This window comes from Thamnophis elegans, chromosome Z, assembly GCF_009769535.1.
Source record: "Thamnophis elegans isolate rThaEle1 chromosome Z, rThaEle1.pri, whole genome shotgun sequence".
Taxonomy (NCBI): domain Eukaryota; kingdom Metazoa; phylum Chordata; class Lepidosauria; order Squamata; family Colubridae; genus Thamnophis; species Thamnophis elegans.
Window position 1 is genome coordinate 81,505,958 of NC_045558.1, and position 25,768 is coordinate 81,531,725.

A 25,768-nucleotide genomic window follows, 5' to 3' on the forward strand; every position below is an offset into this window, starting at 1 on the left:
TCTTCCAGTCTGATGATAATAGGAGACAACAGTCTTAGCAATTTTAATAATGCATCAAGGCATGACATTTTCGTTTCCATTTCCTGGGACTGGAGTATAATTGTGTATCTAATTTGTATCATGACATTTTCTCTACATATCCAATTATAGTGGATTATCTGAGGAAAACAGCTTTTGAGAATAGAAAAAGTGTCTATATAAATGTTTCTTAATAAATATTATTTTACTTACCATGGAAATCAAAGTATAGGCAAAGATATGAGAGATATGAAAGATATGGGACCGAAAAAGAGGCAGGAGAAAAGTAGTCTATTCAATTGTGCAATTACTTCCCCTAAACTCTAATATTCTGTCTGTAACTGTCTCTTGACTGAGATGAAAAAGGGCATCCCCATTCCAGAGTTTTATTCCATTATTTCATGACTGTCAAACACATGCTTTGATTACTGTGAAGATAATTTGGCTCTGAGGAAAAGGCCTACGATCTTTCTCAAAAGCAGCAATAAAAGTCATACACTGAGGTGCCATTCACCCCTACTTGCAACCAGACAACAGAAACAGGGATGGGGAAGTATTGTAATGCAGGGAGACTTGGAAGGGAGTTGAGGAATTCAAGTGAACTGACACAGCCTGGGACAGTCCAAACACCCCAAGGTCAAACACTGGGAAAACTCCAAGCTGCTCACAATGTTCCCAAAACAAAATGAATACAACTGATTGGTGGAAAATGAATTGTGTAGAGGTCCAGGGTAAAAAGGGAATTTTACTTAAACTGATTTTCATGCAGGAACTTTAGAATTGGCTTTGCTACTTCTATGTCTATGAGTAATTATCAGTAAAGTTATACTCTTGATAAAATAATGTCCCATGAGTTTCTTTTGATTCATTTACCAAAGGGACAATTGACATTAATTCAATTCCCATAATAGTAACCTGCATAGATTCCACTAGGAGGTCAACAACCCCAAGATGTTGAAAGCAGGCAAAGATTTGGAGGAGGTGGAAAAGCCAGGGAGATGTCCTGGATAAGAAGCTCTGGCGTCACTGCAAACTGGAGTAGTCACTTGGAGCATGCCTGAAACTAAAGACTGAGAGGTCCAAGCAACAATGTGCAGCCCTGAGAGAGGGGGCATACCTAGAACCAAAGACCTGCTGGGCTACAAATGTGGGCAAGGTAGCATAGGCTGAAGAACCCCTCATCCGTCTGTTGATGGAAGTGGAAAGCCAGATACCTGGCTGAGTGGGACAATCCTGCTGAGTGGAAGTTCTAGATAACCACAGCTCATTTCTTGGAGCCATTGAAAGAGAAGTTCAGGGGAATGGAGATTTATGCAACTGCAACATGGAAACCATGGCCGCAGTAACCAGGTCAGATGGTGTAAAGCCATTGGCAACTCTGTCTACCCCTTCTCCTCCCCTTCTGGAATCAGTGATGCCAGTGGCTGCAGTTGGACTTTTGACACAATCATTTGGGAGACTGGCATGAGCATATGCTAGTCTACCAATTAAGAGAAGAACTAAACAAAAAGCTATACCACAGGTGACTAGTGAAGTAGAGATTGACCTGATGGAATACCATGAACACACCAGGCAGGAGAGTTGGCCCCAGTGGGTGGCGGAGAAGCAAGTGACCTCCAGAAGAAGGAATGTGCAGTGCCTCCAATCAGAGGAGGGAAGTCCAGGAGTTTGCTTCCACTGTGGAAAGGAGGGAGACTAAGCTGCCAAATGCCTCACACCATGTTCAGTAAATGATCCCCCATTACTAGACCAGCTGAAGGAGAACATTCATGTAGGGCAGTAGGTCATGGAGTTCTCTCTCCCACAGTCTAGTGGGGAGGAGTGAACTCCAACTCCCACCAAGACAGGACCTGTCTTTTACAAAAGTGACAGCAAAGAAGACAATCCAATGGTAAGTAGCACCACCATCCATACAATAGCTAAGGTAGAAAGGTGTCATCTTCGGGAGTAGGATGGATCTTTATTGCCCTATTGGATTTGTCCACTGCCTGGTTAGCTCCCAAGTAGTAAAGAAGTTAGGGGTGATGTTGAGAAAATTAAGGCAGCCTATGGTGTTTTCCCAGTGGATGGTTTGATTAAAGGGCTGCCAGAGATCTGCCTGACTGAACATGTCAAGCTCAGGGCTGGGATCCATGTAGAGACTATTAGACTTATCATAGCTCCTGCAATGACAGAAGCAGTGGTCATAGGGCTAGCATAGTTGGAAGAAACTGGAACTCCTGCATGGATGGTGGCAAAAATAAGTGCTGGATGCAGAGAAAAGCCGCCAACCAGCAAGAGCTAGTGAAAGTGCAGAGTGTATAGTGTACCATGCACCAGCAGTTGGAGAAGAAAAAGCTGGTACACTGGAGGGAAGCAATGATTTAGAGCTACGACTGCAAAGGAATACAACTTTAGTGAGAAGGAATTGGGCACACGCCATCAACCCACAGAGTGTGTGATTTGAGATTGTGCCAGGAGCTAAGCTGCCAAAGCTGAAGATGTACTTGATAACACCCAGGGACATGGGGGAGTTTCACAGGTTTAAGGCAGAAATCTAACTAGGGGTTTCATTCAACTGGCAAAATTGAGCATGGCAACCTTCCAGAGGGCTGAGGGAGGCCATTTTTGCCCTCCCCAGACTTCAGGAAAGCCTCCGAAGCCTGAGGAGAATGAAAAACAGGCCCAACAGGCCAACTGGAAGATCAGAAACAATCTGTTTTCAGCTTTGGGTTGGCCCATTTTTCACCCTCCCCAGGTTCCAGAGGCTTTCCTGAAGCCTGGGGAGGATGAAACTTGCCTCACTCCCCCGCCCCAAGGCCCTCCAAAAGCCTGTAACAGATCATTTCTGAACTTACGGTTGACCTGTTGGCCCCATTTTTTATCCTCCCCAGACTCCAGAAGCTTTCCTCTGGAAGAAATACCAAGCTCAGCTTGGAGGCAAGTAGCGTGGCATGTGTGGGGGGAAGCATGGGGAGGTTGTGCATGCATACACATGTGGGGGCACGCTTTGCATTATGGGTGCTGGCACACATGCATGCTATTGAGCATGTGCCATCACATTTTTGGCACCCAACAACAAACAGGTTAGCCAAGACAAAGGAGGAACATGTGAAACTGGTCAAGAAATTGCAGAAGACTCAACTTTATGCAACGCTATCCAAGTGCAACTTCCATGAGCCTAAACTATCTGGGGTACTTGAATTTGAAAATGGACATGGAGATGAACCCTGGTAGGGTTCTGGCAATATAAGGGAGGGAACTCCATTGAACAAGAAGGTAACTGAAGATTTTTCTCAGATTTGCAAACTTCTATCATCAATTCATCCCCATGTTTGCCTAGATAGCCCTACCTGATAGATCAACCTGCTGAAAATGAAAGAAGAAACTAAGTCCAAGCCCAGTCAGCCCTTGAACTGGTCACATGAGTGCCAAGCCATGTTTGAGAAAGTCAAGCACATTTTCACTATGGAACTGGTCCTAAAAAGACCTGGATGAGCTTTTTGTGATACAGGCAGGTGCTAGTGATGCAGCTGATGCAGCTGTAGCAGCAGTACTACTTTAGAGGAATGCCTAGGGAGAGCTGCAGCCATGCATCCCACAAGCTTTCCAAAACTGACAGGCAATGGCTTATTTGGGGGAAAGAAGCCTACGTGGTCTGCTGGGCTCTCCAAACCTGAGACAATTCTTGGAGGCAGTAAGATTCCTTTTGAAATGTGGATGGAGCACAAGAACCTAGAAGCATTGAAAGTTCCCTGAAAACTGTCTCCTAAATAGGTTTCATGGGCCAATACTTCAACCACTTGAATTTCACCCTCTGCTGCCTACCAGAACAGGAAAATTTCTTGGTGGAAATTTTCTCCCAATGCCATAGTACAACAGTGCCTGAGAGGAAGTCATTAATTCCATCATTCCATCCAGACAATTTGCAGCACCAGCCCTTATGAGACAGCAAAGAACATTGGCACTGATGTTGGCTGAAGCTCTAATGCAACCACTAAAAGATGCTCTGGCGGGAGATGACTGGTTCCAGCAACATAAAGATGATCTGTCATTAAGGAACAGGCTGGCATAGATGGGGAGCAAACTATACATTTCAGCTGGCCAGAGAACGCTAGTTTTACAGAAGAGCCATGATGCTAGGGCAGCAGGGCATTTTGGATTTGTAAAGACCCTTCATCTCATAAAGAGGCAGTTTTGGTGGCCAAGTATGAAGAAGCATATAGAAGCTTAACTGGCCAGTTGTCCCATCTGTGCCTTGATGAAGCAGCCCGGAACAGTCCAAACATCCCAAGATCAAATGTTGGGGAAATTCCGAGCTGCTCATAATGTTCCCAAGACAAAATGAATATAATTGATTGGTGGACAATAAACTGTGTGGAGGTCCAGGAGGGAAAGGGAATTTTAGCTATGCTGGTTTTCAGCAATTAGTTTTGCTACTTCTATGCCTATATGGAATTACCAGTAAAGTTATACTCTTGGTAAAATAATGTCCCAGGAGTTTCTTTTGCTGTGTTTACCAATTGGACAGCTGACACTAAAGACTCCACACAATAGCTCCAAATCACTTGTCTTAAATGGTAGTCATGGAGGTGCTGAAGCTAAAGGCATGCTTTTTACAAATTCAATAATAATCCATTCTTTCTAGTAAAATAATCTGTCAAATTTCAAAATTACATAATCTTGGAAAGTTTCTATTCTCATTGTTGTTGTTAATTGCAAAGTCGTGTCCAACCCATTGCGACCCCATGGACAATGTTCCTCCATGCCTTCCTGTCCTCCACTATCATCTGGAATCCATTTAAGTTCACACCTACTGCTTCGGTAACTCCAACCAGCCACCTCATTCTCTGTGGTCCCTTTCTTCTTTTGCCCTCAATCTTTCCCAGAATTAATAGGCTCTTCTCCAGTGGGTCCTTTCTTCTCATTAGATGGCCAAAATATTTGAGTTTCATCTTCAGGATCTGGCCTTCTAAAGAGCAGTCATGATTGATCTCCTCTAGGACTAACCGGTTTAATCGCCTTGCAATCCAAGGGACTTGTGGGAGTCTTCTCCAGCACCATAGTTTAAAGGCCTCAATTTTTTGGTGCTCAGCCTTTCTTATGGTCCAACTTTCACAACCATACATTGCTTCCCCATCTATTTGCCAGGAATTGAGAGGCCGGATGTTTTCTTAGTTTTCTTAATGTTGAGTTTCAAGCCAACTTTTGCACTCTCCTCCTTCATGCACATCAAGAGGTTCTTTAGTCCCTCTTCACTTTCTGCCATTAGAGTGGTATCATCTGCATTTCTGAGGATGTTGATATTTCTCCAGGCAATCTTAATTCCAACTTTTGATTCCTCTAGCCCCGCCTTTCTCATGATGTGCTCTGCATATAAGTTAAATAGGCAGGATGACAGCCGTGCCAGGCTCCTTTCCCAATTTTGAACCAATCAGTGATTCCATGTCCAATTCTCACTATTGCTTCTTGCCCACATATAGGTTTCTCAAGAGACAAATAAGATGGTCTGCTACTCCCATCTCTCTAAGAACTTGCCACAATTTGTTGTGATCCACACAATCAAAGGCTTTAGCATAGTCAATGAACAGAATTAGATGTTTTTCTGGAACTCTTAGCTTTTTCCATGATCCAGCATATATTGGCAATTTGATCTCTAGTTTCTCTGCCTCTTTGAAATCCTGTCTGTACTTACAGTAGTTCTCGATCCACATACTGCTGGAGACTAGCTTGTAGGATTTTGAGCATAACTTTACTAGCATGTGAAATGAGGGCAATGGTGCAATCATTTGAACATTCTTTGGCATTGCCTTTCTTTGGAATCCGAATGTAAACTGACCTTTTCCAATCCTGTGGGCACTGTTGGGTTTTCCAAATTTGCTGGCAAATTGAGTGTAGCACTTTTACTGCATCGTCTTTTAAGATTTTGAATAGCTTAGCTGGAATACTAGCTGTTGTTGCTCAGATTTTCTAAAGCCCATTTGACTTCACATTCTAGGATGTCTGGCTTGAGGTCAGTGACCACCCCATCGTGCTTATCAGGAAAGTTAAGTTCATTCTCTATTCTCATTAAGACAACTTAATTAACAGTAAAATTAGGATTATTGCTATTGGGGACTCAGATCAAAGCAAGAGGACACAATAGCTACATGTATCTCCAATAGAAAATTTCCTGAAAAGTCACTAATATGTTGAGAAAAAGAAAATGCAGAAAAAGCAAAGCCATCAATTCTGTGTAGTTAGGAGAAAGATTATGGCTCAATTCCCATGTTCAATCCCTGGCATTTCCTGTTCAAGATCTCATGCTGCAAGACTGTGAACAGGCTGTGCTCAAATTACAGCAGTGCAGCTGCTAGCACAAAAAAACAGTATTTGACCACAAATTTGATTTCAGTTTAGGCAATTCATTTGACCTACTAACTAAGAATCTTTCAGAATAAAGCTACGGGGCACAGTTCTGAACACACCAGGTTGCCTCATATTAATTTATGAAACTATAAGAGAATAGTAGGTGGTGGAAGACCACTGCTAAAGTTTTATATTTATATTAACCTTATATTATCCCCCCAGAAATATATTATTCCAACCTCTACTGGACTTTATTATCAATGAATCACAACCAAAAAATGTATAAACAAATTAAACGAGAACTATAATTGTTATAAATTATATAACTGACAGATCTCCAAATGCCAAAATTCTTCCTTCCAAATGAGAGATATCCAAGAAGATTAATGCAGATGTCCAAAAGTAAAAGAGTTTCCCATCTGAAACATTTTAAGCTTGTTTTTGAAATGGCATGTGAATCAATGCTCTGCATCCTGTCAGGAACTGGGCCATGCAAGTGAGCGAAGCCCCATCTGCGTACCCAGGCAACATGCAAAACCACACATCCACAGTCCATGGAAAAACGACCCTCCATGGAACCAGTTCCTTGCACCCAAAAAACTCACAAAGCAAAATTACTTTTTCTTTCAGCAGAGAACATAGGTTTAGAATTTATGGAATAATTTGTAGATAAAACCTACTTTACAAATTCTTTCCTTTCATTATTTAGAAGGAAACAGCTCCAAGAAATTAACCTGTATTTTAGTGCAAGCCAGTGGATACAACTCATTCAAGCAATCAAATTTGGCCTCAATCTGGAAAATCACATCATATCAAGCTGCCAAAGCAATGTCATGAGGAGTGTCAGCCAACCCCCTTTCATGGCTCGCTTTGATGGACACTTGAATCACCCAGCCCACTTCTCAATTCAAGCTTGGCACCACATGGAGCATTATGGAACAATGTACCCAGATGATGTGACTCAGGTCCATGCCACTGCCGCCAACATGCAGGAGGCCACCTCAGAATAACTGGTGTCGCTGCATGATGAGGATGCTCCAGAGCTGATCTACCTTGATGCCTTTATGTGGGCCTTACGGGAGTCCTTCAAGAATCCCTTGGTAATCCTATGTACAGATTCCCACATCCATACCTTGAAGCAAGGCACACCTGGGACTGAGATGTAAGGAAGTGCCGGTGGGAGGGGCATTTATTGGGAACAAGTTGAATCTGTGGAGCCTTATGTGCACCTGCCAATGCCTGTGCTCTGTCTTGTGGGGCTTGCAGAGTTTGCCTGCTTCACTGAACTTCTTGCTGGTTGGCTAATCTTGCTTTTACTGGACTACTCACAGCCAGAGGCTACTGCGTGTGAGAGCTTTGCGCCAGTACTTGTAGTAAATGTGGGGATGTTTGGGGGAAAGTTGGAGAAACAAAAGGAAGTTAGACTTGTTCTCTGGCTGTGTTGCTTTCATGCCATGTTCCAGGTCATCACACAGGAGAGTCGCAGCTGCTGCCCAGCTGATAAATGAGGAACTCAGAGAGGGGGAAGAGAGAGGGTGCCTTCTATCAAAATGAGAAAGCCACATCCAAGCCCTACTGGAAGTTACCACTGTGGCAAGAAGGACCACAGGGCAGCCGAGTGTCTTGTGCCATGCCCAATGTCTGCCACCAGCCTCATAGCAACCAAAGAAGCGTAAGAATCTCCCAAAGGCAAAAGAGTGGAGCCACATGGGACAAGTCATAGAGTTCATCCCTCCATACAGCAAGATGGGAAATCTAACCCCTACCAAGACAGGCCTTGTCATGTACAAGAGCAACAGTTAGAGAGAAGAGGACCCAATGTAAGTAGCCCCATCATCCCCATTACTGCTAGGATCAAGGTCACTGTAGTTTCTTCAGGCAGTAAAGAGATCTTAATGGCCCTATTGGACTTGGGATGTACCAGGTGCCAATCAGCCATCAAGTGGTGGAGAAGCTAGGGATGGGGCAGAGAAGTTGAAAAACTTCTTTTTCCTACCTAGATTGGTCAAATGCCAATTATGTCTGACTCATATAGAAACCATTCAATTCATCATTTAGGCTTAGCATGGTAGAGGTAGTGGAACCCCTCCATTAATTGGGATGGAAATGGATAGCAGATGCTGCGCAAAATAACCAGCTGAAAGGCAATAATGAAAATGATAAAAGAGCCACCATGAGCCTGCAGTTGAGAAAGTGAAAGCAAAAACTGCCAATAAACTTAGAGGAAAGAGATTTCCAAAGAATATCACAATTTGGTGGAGGTGTTCAGTGAGATGAAATCCGATGTGGTCCTGCCCCATCACTCCACAGACTGTGCTATGAAATTGTGCCCAGGGCCAAACTGCCAAAGCCAAAGTTGTATTCACTTATGCCCAGGGAAATGGAAGAATTCTGAGTTTTTTGTGGATAAGAACCTTTGTGGATAAGATTTTATTCAGCCAGCGAAGTACTCTTCAAAGAAAAGAAAGATGGGTCCTTTAGGTTGCACTAAACAGTATTTCCACAGAGAATGTGTACCCCTTCTCCTTGATGGACATGTTGAGACACTTTGAAAAGAGGAGGATATTTACAAAATTGAGAGAGGCATATTAACAAGTGAGGATCAGGAAGGGTGATTAATGAAAGATGGCATCCACTGCCCACTGGGCTGTTACCAATTCCAAGTGATGCTGTTTCAACTGCATGGAGACCTGGCTGTCTTCATGCAACTGAGATCCTGCATGAACATCTATATAAAGGAGTCCTCGTATTCTTGGATAACATTTTGATCTATACTGAAATGATGAAGGAGCATGTAAAATTGGTCAAGGTGGTCCTTCAAGAAGTTCAAGAGGCGGAGTTTCCATAGGACTAGAGTGGATTGCCTGGGACATTGAAGCTTACAGAACAGCATAGAAATGGACCCCAAGGCAATCATAGAGTGAGGGACTCCTCGGATTTGCCAACTTTTACCAGCAGTTCATCCCTATATTTGCTGAGATTGCCTTGCCCATCATTAACTTACTAAGAGCAAAAGGGGTAAACAAGCCCAGACCCAGGCAACCCTTAAAGTTGGAATGCCACTGTAGTGTCAAGTGGCATTCAAGAAGTTAAAATTTGGAGCTGGGTTTGCCCAATACTACTATAGGAATCTGCTTGTTATTGATTTTCTGATGGTAAGACCCTTCTGAATGGCAAATTTCATCTTGCAAGGAGAGTTTTCTTCTATGCCGGATGAAAAAAGTTCATGTAAGCTTAAGGGTTAAAAAGAAGAACTTTTATTTTTGAAAAACAGCAAAATGGGGACTACGATGTTGATTTTTGGAACACTAAGGGGTTACCTGAACTTGAAATTCCAGTGGGATGTTTACATTTTTATAAATGAATACATGAAGATTTTGAAATCAACTACAAGAAATCCTCCCATGGAAAGTTTTGCTGATTGAAAAATAAACATATTATATGATGGAGTTTTGAAAGTTGACCTAAGGAAATCAGAGAGAACTAAAGATTATAATTATAGAGGAGGAGTACCCATTACTTCAATGGAGCAATACTATTTGACTATAGGAGAAATTAAGGCAGTTTAGGAACAATGTACTCAGATCACTTTCAAGTTTGTCTGACACTATAAAAATGGATCCATTAGAGCAGGAGTGTCAATCTCAAGGCTTGGTGGCTGGATCCGGCCCATGGGGTGCTTAGAACTGGCCCATAGGGCCGCCCTGGAAACAGCAAAGGACCAGCCCTCAGTGCCTGTGCCAGCAAAAATGGAGCTGGGGGAACCACATGCGGCCCTCCCCAGCTTCATTTTCGCTGGCAGAGGGTTGCAGGAGGCCATCACAGCTGAAAACGGAGCCCAGGAGCCAGTTTTTGCTGGCAGAGAGCTCCGTCCACCACAGGGCTCCCTGACACGAGTGACATTGAGCTGGCCATGCCAGCCCTGGCCCCCCGAGGTCAAACACAACCTTGATGTGTCCCTCAATGAAATCAAGTTCAACATCCCTATATTAGAGGATGCAAAAAAGAAACAGATTTTACTGAATAAAACTGAATAAGACTGAGCTGATTTGAATATGGATTTGAAAATGGTTTTTTTTAAAGGAAGCCAGGTTATAAAAGGAATATGAAAGATGGTATTAATCTGAAAATGGATTTTAAAATTACAGATTACAAATGTGATATTGAAAACATAATGGATTTCCATGTGAAAATTGCTGATGTCTTAACAACTAAAGGGGACAAACAAATAAAAAAATCAAAAAACTGATTTGGAAAGCCTGCTTAACTTAGCTTTATAAAATTAAACTTGAAATTGTTCCTGAAAGGAGACAAAGAGAAAATGATAAGAAATCAACTTGTGGACATTGTTTGTCAGGATTAAAAATAGCTCTTAATAGATTTTTGCTGATAAGGATAAATGATGCATTTTTAAAATTTGATTATTCATAAGGAATGAGATATGAGGTTTTTTTTTATTGAATACCAGAAATGATGTTATATTACTGACATTGTTCATACTAGAGGAAGGAAGGGAGAGATCTTTTATATGTTGTGGGTTTTTTCCCATATTTCATTTCTTTTTGTATTTTTCTTGGTTTGCATTAGTATTTTATATTTGTATTTGTAAATTTAATCAATTTAATAAATAAACTTCAATAGAATTATTATTTAAAAATGAAGCTCTCATTTTAAGCTTTCCTTAAACCTATATGTCAAGTTAAAGTATTAGAAATTAGGCAAGAAATGAAGCATTTTAAGCTGAACAATGAAATATATAACTGCATTATATCTAGCCATCCCTGCCATAATTAACAATTGCACAACTAAATCATAATTAAAAGCTGAAGAAAATAGCTCACTCTAAAAAACAATTGAGAAAACTTAAATCAACTACAATCTTTTAGAAACTTTCGAAAGAACATACTAACAGCTTTGTCAGCATCTAAAAACTTCAGCTGTTGGATTTTTTATGTATTGAGTTAAACCAAGTACATCAATCAGAAACCTCATACTATCAGATCCTTCACAGTCTTGTATAAATCCAGCCCAAGTTGCATGCACAATAGTCGGAAGAACAAAATGTAATCTGCAGGCCCAAGAAATGTACATTCTTGGCATCTACATTTATTAAGGAAGTAGGTCTATAATTGGAACACACTGAATTCCTAACCTATTTGTCTCAATGAAGCTAAGGAGCAGAGGGGGCAGTACGAATTTAGTTGAAATAGTTTCACAACTACAGAGAAAGAATATAATTATATTTTTTGTATCAGTGAGCTAGAAAATCATATAGGTAGGAACTTTCCCCAATTTCATTAGATTAACTGCATTTACAATGAAAGAAAGAAAGTAACTGTTAGGGATCATGATCAAATCTGTTGATAAGAAATCAAAACTACAGATAGGAATACACATTTTCAAAGTTTATACATTAATATAATTAGAATCAATATTTTATATGTAAATCAAATAGTACCACATTGCTAACATTGTTTAAATATATAAGCCTGTGATACAATTTTCTTCCCTTTGCCAATACTTTGGGGCCTTATAGTAAAAAAAAAAACATTGATGCAAAAAGGGTTGCATTCATTTTTAGCAGATATCTATACTTCTCAAAAGCAGTAAGAGTAGTTACTTCTGCATAAACTTTGCATCAGGGAATTTAACTTTAAATCCTTTTTGCTCCTTTTATAAACTGCATATGAACTGGCATTACATCAAATAAACATTTATAATTCACCATCCCATACATTGGGATGAAACAAAGTCCAAGACCATACCATCTCTGAGTCTACCTCTTCAATAGATCTCTGTCCTTCAACACAAAATATATATTCTATGTATTACAAAAAGGAAGATATGTTCCTCCTTCCTTGTTCAGAAAAATCAATATATTTCTAAATTCATTTGTACATATAATGATAAAATAGCTGCAAATTCAGAAAAACAGTACACATAGCCACATAGTATAGAAAGGTTTGTTTCAGATTCTCTCCAACTATTACCTATTCTTAATATACAGATTTGAAAACAATTATGTACTTATTCTGAATTATATAGATTCATTAATTATAACACCACTCTTGCAATCATTTATAATTATCTTATTTATCTTTTGCTTCAAATATGAACTCTGAAAATTTTCTAAATTTCCTAAACACTTACATTCATTTCTAATACAGAACTAATCCCACTTTCCCCAAGTCTTTCCCCCTGCAGTCCGTCCATGTGTTGCCAATCTGGCACCGACATATTGTAAGAAATGCTGCAGTGTTTAGGCTGGTGAAATGCCACACTCAGAGCAAACAGCTTTGAAGATGCCAAGGCAAGCACGAACCAGATTCCAATTGTCTCTGTTCTTCTTCAACTGTTAATCCCCCCCACCTACTTTCCCACCATAAAGGCATACAGCAAATTGTCCATTTGTTTTCCCTCCCTCTCCCTTTGATAACAGAATGCCGGCAAGGCGCCAAGCCATAGCTGGTGGTTCTGACCGTATCTATGTTTTATGTAACAAGTGTATATATAGTGTCACAATACCTGGTATGCCCCAATTATGGGAGGAAGCTAATTGCTTCCATTCTCTGTCCATCGGCTCGTCACAAGAGACCATCCAGACAGAAAGCTCAATATTTTACTGTTGCCTTTGTTACATTTTGTGTTGTATTTGTGCTGATAAATAAATAAAGGGAGACTAGTATAGATCTATTTCAAGCTATTTAGCTCTCATCAGCTAGCCATACCCTTACTGGGATTCGAACCTGTGCTGTATTACATCTTAGTCAAACGTCTTAACCATTAAGCCACAGGTCCTCCTCCTTATCAGCTGAGTCCAGGGAGGTATGTATATATTTAGTGTCACAACCCCTGGTATGCCCCAATTATGGGAGGAAGCTAATTGCTTCCATTCATATATATTCTAATATATATATTAGATTTTTATCAACACAAATACAACAATACACACACACACACACACACACACACACACATATATATATATAAAGTCACAACCCCTGGTATGCCCAAATATGGGAGGAAGGTCACTACTTCCATTCTCTGTCCATCGGCTCGTCATAAGAGACCATCCAGACAGAAACCCAATATTTTTACTGTTGCCTTTGTTACATTTGTGTTGTGTTTGTGCCTTTATTTATTTATCAGCACAAACACAACATACATACATACATACATACATACATACATGTATGTATGTATGTATGTATGTATATATAAATTTTCTATAAAACTGCAATTCTGTTCCTTTAAAAACATGGATATAATGCTTGTGCTTACAAGACTACAAATCCTTGTTCATGCTACTGCAAAGTCTTGGAGTAAATGGAATAGGCTTGTATGCATTTATTAACTGGTTACAATTATATTTTCCTTCTTATTGTAGTATTAATATAATTATTAATAATACTGCAAATACCAGCAAGAAAAAAAGAGGAAAATCCTATAAACTAACAACTTGAAAATTCATAGTTTCTTATCATAATGCAAGATTGGAAGAAAGGAAATGGGTAGGACAGAATGATAGAAAAAAAATGAATCAAGCCATAGTCCCCTGAGAAAAATAAATTTTGCTTATTATAATGCCAAGGACACTACATCAAACAAGCAAATAATGACTTAAAAACTGGATATTTTAAAAAATGACAATTGGAAATTGGAAATGTATCCAGTGTCACAACATGGAGAATAGTCAGTCCTCCAAAGAAATTTCAGCTACAACTTAAATCAATGGATTTTTTTTTTTTTTCAGATTTGGGCATTCTTCAATGTGCTGAAGAAATGAAAGTCAGATCCTGAAGATCTGAGTTGTGTTTCTGCAGCCCGTCAACAAAGTTCCCCTCAATTAACAAAGGGAAAAGGAACTCTTCTGAAAGGCTTCAGAACAGGAGGACAGATCCCAACAATACTAGCACCATTACTGCAGCCTTCTGGAATAGTATCCTTCCATCTATTTAACAACCTGGGAGATCACTTAACGACTGCATCTAGAAGCGTTGCAATTGTAGCCATTGAGGTAAACAGTCACATGGGCTTCTCACTGCACTCCCTAACAACTGAGATTCCCAGTTGTGGTTGTTCATTAAAGACTACCTGTACTGATGTCTGAGATTCAAAGAAAGGGTGAATTTCATTCATCCTTCTATGTTCTCAGATTCCTGAAGGCACAAAAATACGAGGAAAACATAATGTGGAATTTTTATTTCCTATTCAATCATTCCAGCATATCTGATTTCCTGTGTGAGTTAACTCTACCCAGTACATCTGAAAATTTTAACATTACATGTAGAACTTGATTTACAACTGTTCATTTAGCAACAATCTGAAATGACAGCAGCTTTGGAAAGGATGCTTTATGAACAGTTAACATTTTTGGCCACTGAAAAAACTTACACCCTGACCCATTAAATCAGGTGATTTATTTATTTACTTACTTACTTACTTACTTACTTACTTATTTATCTTGTTTTATTTAAAGTTTTTATATGCTGTCCAATCACAAAGGACTCCAGGCGGATTACAAGAAAATATTAAAAACATAACAACAATACAATTTAAAACAACAGTCATCCCTCATAAATTCATTCTAGTCGGGGCCGGACCTCAACAGTGAGGTCAACAGCCCCAGGCCTGCCGGAACAGCCAAGTTTTTACGGCTTTCCTGAAGGCCATCAGAGTGGGTATGGTCCAGATTTCCGGGGGGAGCTGGTTCCAAAGTGTCGGAGCAGCCACCGATTGCAATCAAGGTTATTGTTAACCTGTTCACACTTAAACCAGTTGTCCAGCACCCCATTATTTGATTGCAGTGGTGGTTTCCAGATCCCGTTGCAACCGGTATGGTGCAATGGGGCCTGGCGTCCACCACATGGATGCACAGTGCACACATGCGTACTTACCGCCCGTGACTCTATGTGACATTCCAGCTGCTTGGCGGAACGTCGCGCAGGTGACATACGCTCCGTGCGCATGTGCATAAGCTCAGATCGGCTCAAATACAGATAGGGAGAGTGGGGAGACAGGTGGGCCCTCTGGTGCATTGGTACCTGGGGCTAACAGCAGGCATCGGTACATTCATACCAGGACGTACCAGTCGTATCCCACTACTGTTTGATCGCCATTTGCAATTTTGTCAGAAAATCAATGGGGAAGCTGACAGGGAAGATTGCAACTGCTGCCTTTTCGTTTTTGTGCATGGGGGAGGATATAGGATCTGAATTTGAGAGAGGTAATTGTTTTGCTGCAACTGATAAACATCCCAACAAGTTGCCCAATGATCGCAATCTAGAATATTGGGATTACAGTGATTGAGAAAAGCAGTCACATGGGCATTGCAGTCACAGGGTTCCAAGTAACACCTCCAATGAAAGAAGACTCCAAGGCTTGAAGTTTCTCAAAGTTCCATTGGAGCTGTTTATGCGTGTGCATAGCTTTCACTTTTCCTGGGTTTATTTCCACTCCGCTTGACACTCTGTAGCCCAGGTAATCTAGAGAGGTTTTATTTAATTCACATTTTGACAGCTTTGGGTAAAGCTTTGTGGCTAGGAGTTTTTTCAGCACTTTTGCACTAGCTTTACATGCTCCTCTAGTGTCTCAGTGAATATGAGAATGTCATCTATGTAAACTAGGACTCCTTTGTATAGATGCTCATGCAGCACCTTGTTTATCAGTTGCATGAAGACTACGGGGGACTCTTGTACGTCAAATGGCATGACTTTGAATTGGAAGCTGCCAAGCAGACAGTTAAAAGCGGTCTTCTGTTTGTCTCCTTCTCTAATCTGTGTGCAATAATAGGCTTCTCTCAGGTCTAGTTTGGTGAACACCATGCCCTTGGTCAAATGACGTAGCATGTTCTTCATGAGCGGGAAGGTGAGATGTACTCCTCTCACACGCATTAATTCAGTGAAAATGTACACAAAGCCTCATTCCACCCCCCTCTATATTTTTTCTCTTTAAATAATATGGAGGCTGCCACTCTGGACATGGCAGGCTGGATAAAACCACACTCTAGGTTGGTGTCTATGTATTTCCTTAGCTTGGCCATTTCTTTTGGAGTCATAGAATACTTAGGCAGCTTTGCTCCAGGAACAAACTCAATCACACAATTGGTTGGGCAATGAGAGAGAAAGCTGCAATTTTGCTCCCTAAATATAACTGACAAGTCTCAGTATTCTCTTGGCACCTGTGGGCTACCAGGAAGCTTCTGCATGGCAGGTGCCACTGTTTCCCACTTGCTGGGGCTCACCACCTTTTGGCAACTATCTGGTTTGATGAGCAGCAGTGGGCAAATGCCCATTTTTAGCCTTCGGTAGCCGTCTTCCCACATGATAGTCAGTCCCCATTTGTCTAGCCAGGCGAGGCCCAATATGACTGAGTCTGTCATTTTGGGAGTTACGAAGAATCAGATGGCTCTTGGTGGTGCCCCATCTCTAACAAGCTTTGTGACCAAGATGGCAGGGGCTCCGCCTATCAGCATCCCATTGACCTGCTCAAAATAGATGGGGTATGTTAGCGGTTTCGTGTCTATTCCTAGCTGTTGGGCTACGGGAAGTGTCTATGATGGCCTTTACCTCCCTGTAAGGTCCTGTTTCTGGCACTATGATCTGTGTGTAAACTGTAAACTGTAAATTGTAGAGGAGGGGCTGGCGGGGTTGGTTGTGGGGATGGTACTTGCAGTAGGACCAGTGCTGGTGTCCATTGGTACTGAACCCATCACTGGCCAAAACAGAAGGCCCAGCCAGGGGGGATCTGGTCAGCAGGAGGCAATCTGAGGACTGGTGGCTGAAGGGGGGTCTCAGCAGTCCCAATGGTAATCTCTGTAGCACCAGACTGAATTAGCCTAATGGGCCTTGCTGCTGCACGGTTCCAATTTTGGCAGAAGCTATCATCCTGGTAGACCGGACCCAACAGGGAAGGCTAGTGTGAGATCCGCTTCGTGCCAAGTGAAATGATGCTGACGCCCCGCTCGATGCTGCTGCAAACCTAATCTATTTTATAAAATGCTTAGAAGATAGTATTTAGGCTGTCCTAATACTAGACTCTGCTGTGAAAAAGTCTCTCGTGAGTGAGTGAGTGAGTGTGTGTGTGTGTGTGTGTGTGTGAATGAGAGAGAAAGAGAGAGAGAGAGAGAAACATTTGCTGTCGCCTAATAATTGAAACTAAATAAATGCTTTGTCCACGTTATGATCTCTTGAATAAGGTTCTTTTAATACTTGAAAAAATAGATATAATATGGAACCATCTTTCATATAGTTTTAAAAACAATAAAAGTTTTTATAGTTTTAAAAGTTTTAAAAACAAGGATAATAATATAAACATATTATAGAGTAGGAAAGCAAAAAGAAAAATAAATCAGTGAGAGATAAAAATGCAATAAAGAAAAATAGGAAAGAAAAAATACAAAGAAGTAATTTCTTATATTTATAACAGTTTTAAGTACAATTATAAATTTATTCTTTCTCTGACGTTAATCTCTTTATGATTTTCTTCTGGTTATAATACACCCAATTTAATCATTAAAACTGTAAATCATAAGCTCATTTTTTCTGTTCTATGAAAAAATCCATAAACCTAGAGCAGCAGTCCACAATTTTTCCAGCTCTGCAGACTAGCGATAGCAGCAGGAAAAGTGCATGGTTTCACATACACTACTGGCACAAATTTCATACGCTCATCACTTGTGCAGGCTGGTTTCCAATTGGCCGCAGCCTGTTTGAGGACCCCTGCCTTATAGTAATTTCAATTTCAATAAAAGTAATTTCAAAAGCTTTTATGGGGCTTTCAGACATCAGCCCAGATCACATATTATGAAAACACCAAATAACATTTATATAATATTATATATACATTATTAAATATTACCATCAATACTTTATAAAACATTCCTATGTATACTTGGGTTTGTTTGTGCTATTAGATATTTCAGATGTGAAAAGATGCAAACTTCTATTTATTACTCAGGTGTATTTATTTGTTTACCTGCAGCCCACAAGTCATTCAGGACAAAATATCACAAAAAGAAAACATTATCTATAAACTTTCAGTATCTAAGCACATATGTACAAACTATAAAAGCAACACTACGGCCAGCATCAAAATCTGTCAAACAAAAGAACCTTTAAGATAATTGAGAAGAAGTTGATCTGACCAATCTGCACTGGCAACTAGGAAGTTCCATACTTTGTTCCCATCCCAAACCAAAATATATCTTGTAAACTTACATACACAAGACAGACAAGAGTTCATTGGGGGAAGAGGATCTGTAGGTAAAAGGATATATCACAGATACCTGGATTTTTCTTCTCTCATTTTTTCCCCATAACACAATGTTGCTGGGTAGAGAGGCAGCTATTGGCTCAAAGTCACCCAGTGAGCTTCTGAAAATGGACTTAAAATCCGAGTAACCTGAACATCAACCCACATTACCTCTCCACTTTAATTTTCAAGCAGCTCTGTCAGTTGTATTCTTTAAAGAGGTCCTGGAAATAAATGGTCATTTATCAGTTAGATACAGTAAACAAACCTATCTGCAAACACTAAAGATCTCTGCTTGGATGAGAACTATCAGAGCTATAAAAAGCAAATAAAAAAAATAGTAGCAGTCGGTTCCATATACCTTCCAATAAAGTTACACAGGTATTGCATGAAAATACCAAAGTCAACCATTTCCCCCCTCCCCTTCATACAGTATTTTTAAGGAGCTTAATTAAAATATCTGCACCCTTATCTCGTATTCTATTACAACTGCAGAAAGCGAATCGTGATTACTTTACTCCCATTTTTAATTAAAAAAAACATGTACACTTTCTTTGCCATCTTTCTTATGAACTTTTCATAAGGAAGCCTGTGATTTTGAAAGCTTGACATTTATTATGAGACACTAAGTTAGCCACATATTGATTTATCATGCACCATCATGTTATTTTGTTATTCCTAGTGATCTCTACGATAATCCATCCCAAACTTGGTCTTTTGGGTCTTCTAATGGCAGATTAATTGCCATTGTAATTGAATATGCACAGCTTGTTGTTGGTCATCCTCTACTCTTTCCTTTCATCTTTCCCAGCACTAGTGCTTTCTCCTTGGAGCTAGGTTTTGCAGAATGTATTCAAAGTAGTATAATTCGAGCCATGTGTGTGCCTCAAGTGACAACTCTGAATGTCCTTATTATCTATTTGGAGTTTACCTTTCTATTATCCTTTGCTTAGAAGTAATAAATAGTTCAAATTATTTATGGTAGCTTGTTCACCTCTGCACTCCTTTCATTCACACAAAATCTCTGCCTCCTTAACTGCAACCACATCGGCTAATCCTGCCCCTAATTCTGGGATTAGCCTTGCTGTAATTCTTAATACAGTTAAAATATCAATTAAGTCGCTCAGGAGAATATCAGAAGCCCTTCAGTTTATGTAATAAATTAAATGATAGTACATGATGCATGAAAAGGGAATTCTCATAATAATGAATTCATGCACCCAACCTAGAATTTTAACACATTTACAATAATGGAATAGAGGAAGTACTTCTAATATAGGTAGTCCTTGACTTATGACAACAGCTGGGCCCAAAATTCCAATTGCTAAGCAAGATAGTTATTAAATTGTGCTTCATTTTATAATGTTTTAGTTAAGTCAATCTGGCTTCCCCTATTGACTTTGCTTGTTGGATGCCAGCTGGGAAGGTTGAAAATGGCAATCACATGACCCAAGGACACTGCAACCACCATACATATATATCAGTTGTCAAGCATCTGAATTTTGGTCATGTGACCATGGGTATGCTGTCACGATTGTAAGTGACCACAAGTCACTTTTTTCATTGCCATTGTAATATCTGATGGTTGCTAAATGAGTAGCTGTAAGTTGAGACTACCTGTAGTGTACATATACTTTTGCTGTTGTCCACTTTTGGGAGTTGGAAGTTACAAAGTTACTTTTTAAAATGATAGGTAGGTAGGTAGGTAGGTAGGTAGGTAGGTAGGTAGGTAGGTAGGTAGTTATACCATTTCCATGAAAATAAGATCTATCCCGAAGACCCTAGCATGTTTTATGTGTGCAAGCCCTACTTCCCAAAATAAGCCCAATTTAAGAGCCTGCGCAGCCACCTACCCACCCGTTCCTCCTGGTGCCATGGCCATGAGGTGAGGGGGGGTAGAGCTTGACTCAGAGCCCCTATAGCCATGCCATCCATGCCCTGACACTTGCCTTGTGGCAGCAGCACCAGCAGCCATGTGCAGCAGGAGCTCACTTCTTCTGCTTGCTTGTGGCTGCAATGGAGGCCAAGCAGCATATTGATGCTGTGGCGATGAGGTGAGGCAGGTTTCATGGTGTGGATCAGCTGGCTGCAGGGCCCTAAAGTAAGCCGGTGTGAGGTACATGGGGCAGCTCTACCCTTCACCTCATAGTCATGGAGGGAGGGAGGGAGGGAGAGATGAGAGGGAAGGAGAGGGGGGGAGAGAGAATATGTACATTTATATATACGGTAATCATAGTCCTCTACTTACAACCGAGCCCAGAATTTATATTGCTAAGTGAGAAAATTATTAAGTGAGTTTTTCCTCATTTTCTTGCCCCATTTTCTTGCCCCATTTGTTAAGTGGATCACTGCAGTTGGTAAATTAGTAACACAGTTGTTAAGTGAATCTGGCTTCCCCACTGATTTTGCTTGTCAGAACATCACAAAAGATGATCACATGACTGCAGGACACTGCAACCGTCATAAATATGAACCAGTTGTCAAGCATCCAATGTAAATCGCGTGACCATGGGGATGCTGCAATGGTCATAAGCGTGAAAAATAGTCATAAGTCACTTTTTTCAATGCCTTTATAACTTTGAATGGTCACTAAAGGAACTGTTGTAAGTTGAGGACTACATATATATGACATGACCAATTCTCATATATATGAAACCTGTTAGTTTACTTTGTAAGTCTTCTAGTCCAACACCCTGCCCATGGCAGGAGATCCTATATCAGTCATAGCAAATCGTTTTGGCACAGAGTGCCAAAAAGGGAGCACTTCGTGCTCGTCTGGGCCACAACCAGGAAAAGGAGCTGCCCAGGGGAGATGTGCTCGCCGGAAAATGAACTTCTGGTTTCCAGCACATGCATGCAAGTCATCTGGTTACTGCCACACATATGAACATGCCAGTCAGTGGTCGCATGCTCAAACCAGAAAACAGAAGACCAGCTTTTCTGGTTTCCAGCACTACCGCATGCACAAAGGCCAGCTGATCGTCACATGTGCATGCGCACCAAAAAACCCGGAAGAGGAATGGGCAATGCTCCACGTGCTATAGGTATGCCATCACAGTCCTATACCATTCTGGACTTTCTTTTGGCTTGATGGGATAGATACACATAATCACAGAAAGAATAACAGAATAACCAAACAGAATAATAAAGTTGGAAGGGACACCAGAGGTCCTCCATTTCAATCCTCTATTCAAGCAAGAGACCCTGCATCAGTGATGGCGAACCTATGGCACGTGTGCCACCTATGGCACGTGTGCCACCTGTGGCACGCGGAGCCATTTGTCAGGGCACGCAAAGTGCTGCCCTGTCAGCTGGCCAGCGTGCATGTGTGTGCTGGCCAGCTGAGTTCACCCTTTTTTAAAGCCATTTTTCCCACTCCCCAAGCTCCAGAGGCTTTATAGGAGCCTTTGGGAAACGAAAAGAGCCTCCCACGCCTACCCAGAGGCCCTCCGGAGGCTTCATGAGCTTTCCTAAAGCCTCCAGAGTGCAAAAAACTGGCCTTATGGGCAAACCGGAAATTCAGGAACGGACTTCCGGTTTGCTCGGAGGGTCATTTTGACTGCTCCGAAGCTCCAGAGGGCTTTGGGGGAGGGGACGGGGGAGGGGACGGGGGAGGGTGTTTTCACCCTCCCCAGGCTTCTATAAAATCTCTGGAGCCTGGGGAGAGCAAAAAAAACACGCAAAAAATGGGGGGGTCGCGCCTGTAGTGCATTCACATTGCATTATGGGTCCGGCACGCCTGCACACAACCCCCCTGCGCTCCCCCCACTTATGGCACATGAACCAAAAAGGTTCACTATCGCTGCCCGATATCATTTCAACCAAATGGCTGTCCAATGTCTTCTTAAAAACTTTCAGTGATGAAGCTGTTCCATTGGTTAATTGTTCTCTGTGTCAGGAAACTTCTCCATAGTTCTAGGTTGCTTCTCTTCTTGACTAGTTTCCACCCACTGTTTCTTGTCCTGTTTTCAGTTGTTTTGGAGAATAGGTTGACCCCCCTCATCTTTGTGGCATCTCTTCAAATATTAGAACACTGCTATCATGTCATCCCAGTCCTTATTTTCACAACAATTTTCCAACCATTCTTCATAAGACTCCATGATCTTTCTTGTTTTTCTCTGCATTCTTTCCAGAATGCTCAATGCATGATACAATATTTCAAGTGTGATCTCCTCAAGGCATTATAAAGTTGATATTAGAAAGAATAGCTTTATCTGCTCCTAGCTTTAACTCATTTTTGGCAACCACATACTTTCTCCAGTCAAGATAATTAATGACCAACCATTCCAAATGCATACAACAGTGGTCTAACAGTTGAATCTGCAAGGTCTTAAGTTATAGAATCCAGACCAAAATTCCAAATAAGATTATGAATCATTATGAATCAAAACTGGAACAAAAGAAGTCTGGCATACTTCAGATTAAGAAATACACACACACACACACACACACACACACACACACACAGAGCTCACTGCATTTGCCTATGGGAATAAAGGGGGGGGGCTTGCATCCATTATAATATTGCTGAAACGATAACTCTTATTATATGAAAATAATTTGTTATGCCTTTAGTTTTATTACAAAAAGAAAAAGGCACCAGAGTTTTCCTTTACCTAATAATAAGCAGCCAGAAAGTCACAAAAATGTATTCCAACACCACCTTTATGGATACAATTGCCAAGTAAATGACTATATTTTTATAAAATCTTATGAAACATAAATAAATAGCATTAATTTTGTGTGGTATCTAGTACACTTTAAGGGTACCCTAAACCAGAAAAGAACACAATACAATGTTCCAAACATTCACCTTCAGAGAAGTTGTCAAGATTCCTGCATGAGTCTGAAAGCTTGGACTTCGAAAGCCTGGTCCCAGTAACAGACCCAGATTGGATCCTGTAACATTATCCTGGGATAGGTATATTTGCCTTCCTTCGTGAGAAGACTTTGAATTTAAACAGATTCCGTCCCTTTCTCTGGGTCTAAAGGAACTAACTGTTTGCAGGTTCTATGATGCTTATTTAGGGGAAAGAGAATAGAAAATAACACTCTTCTGCAATTTTGAAGAAATAGTTGCCAAATCGAATTATATCACGGAGGAGACAAGGCATTTGTAAGGCCTTCATTTATATCTTTCTGAATTATAGTTCAAAGACTACATTTTACCAGATTGTTGCTGAATTAGCTCCACAATTCTTTCACTTCCCTCTTAAATCTTCAGATGCATCCTCTCTTCCCAGCCCCACCCACTCCCATCCAATCTCTGGATTGATCGACTCCCCAAAATGGGCGGGGAAAAGAATAGACCGCACTACCAACCACAAGTGATTGGCATAACCGGACAAGCCCCTCAAATCTAGTTAATTTAGGAGGGGAGGTGGAGAATAGGAGGAGAAATATGAACTCCACCCTTATTTTATGATGCAATGTGGAAAAGACAGAGATCCAGTGCTGAGAAACAAAGTTTCTAGCCCCAAAGTTTGTCTTTTTTTTTCTTTTTCTTTTTTTAGTAAAATGAGCGAAGATTTGTGTCACCAGTTAAGAAACACAGCACGTTTTTGGGCATTTCCAATAGTCCCTCCCCAGCGGTGCGCGTGCCAAAAAGAGAGGAAGAAAGAAGAAGGCGTGCTTTATTAAACTAAGGGAATTTACTTCTCAAAAGACAGCTCAAGCCTCCCAGCTACCCAATCATAAGCAAAGGGCCTCGAATTACTGCAAAAAGACCCCCGCTTTTCTTACACAACCCCCGCTCCTCCACACGAGAAGGCGCCTTGTATTCAGTTGCTAGCCCGTTCCTCAACCACAGCAAACGGAAAGCGAGGCGCGACCCAGTCCCTCACTTTTTCAGGCAAGACTTACCTGCCAGGTTCCAAGCTCTGCTCCAATAGCCCCTCTTTTTATCCTGTCGCCTCCCTTTCCTCCTGGGAGACGGAGAACTCGAGCGAGCTGGGCGCCCCCGCCCCCTCTCCTTCCACACTCTCTTCTGACCGTGCAGATCGGATCAAGTTTAGGGCGGACTAAGAACGGCGTGCAAGAAGAAAAAGAACTGGGGCAAGCAAGGAGGAGATCCTCTTGCATCAGCACCCGGAACTTTCTTGGAGGCGAGGGGAAACAAAAAAGAAACTTCTGGCTTCCACACGTACACAAAAACCCACGTACAAATAACCTAGCAAGTCCGGTAGGAGTGAGAAGAGTTTAAGTCTTCTTGTTCTTTCGCAAACATATATTTACCGTTGTTTATTGGCTTTCCTCCTCAAAGTTCCTTGTATTAAATCGGGACTATTTGTCCGAGCCGCCGCCGCCGCCCGCTAACACTTACTTGGTTGCTCAGCTGACTCTTCCTAACTCACAGACGTTCCCCTCCCTCTCCCCTTAACTGGGCCTTAAGCCCTCCCATCACCGCGCCTCCCGCTGTCTGCTTTACGCAGTCGCAAGCGATAGCTCCTCGGCCATGTATGCTTCGGGAGTTCTCCCAGCGGATTCTAGGAGCCTGTAACTTTTTCTGAGACTGAAGAGCTTGTGCCGTTTTCCCACGTAGCCAAGGAGCGCGTGCTGACGCGCGCGCACGCATTGGCATTGGAAGTGTAACCGAGCACGCAGGACATTATAGGCTTCCTTAATATGGTTGGGTTTGGACTGGAATCTGAACTTAGCCTCATTTCGTTAAATTTGGAATGTTTTGCAAGCAAATCTGAAGCCTCCTTGTGCGAGGCGGAAATCACTTCCCAACACACACACACACACACACACACACACACACACACACACACACACTCTCTCTCTCTCTCTCTCTCTCTCTCTCTCTCCCTCCCTCCCTCCCTCCCTCCCTCCTAAAAGCAGAAGCAGATAACATGGAGGAATAAAAAACATCTCATTAATGTTGCTGAATCTATTACAGCTAATCTGAAAATTCAAGCTAAATTAAATCATTGAGAAAAGGAAGTCTTATCATTTTTTAGCAGATTTTTTATTATTTTTCCCTTCTACAACACCTTACAGTCATTATATCAACATTGTTATGTCATCATACCTGTACATGTATATAATATTTCGCTTCTATATTTACACACCTTTATACACATTTCTATATATATTTATATATTGTTTTTTGGCTTAATTACTTTTATTCTTGTTTTGCAGCTATTTGCACCAATTTTTCCAAATTTCA

The 25,768-nt window shown here is 41.2% G+C and overlaps 1 protein-coding gene across 3 annotated transcripts in view; it reads right to left on the reverse strand.

Moving 5' to 3' along the window:
* Window positions 1-25,049, reverse strand: part of GRB10 (growth factor receptor bound protein 10) — a 141,941-nt gene extending 116,892 nt beyond the window's left edge. The window contains exon 1 of one of the 3 annotated variants that reach the window (XM_032237917.1): window positions 24,832-25,049. The gene's annotated coding sequence lies outside the window, so the exon portion shown is untranslated. Of the gene's footprint in view, window positions 1-24,459 lie in introns of all 3 variants that reach the window. The other 2 variants (XM_032237916.1, XM_032237919.1) reach the window with 2 other exon arrangements.
* Between the last annotated feature and the right edge of the window lie 719 nt (window positions 25,050-25,768).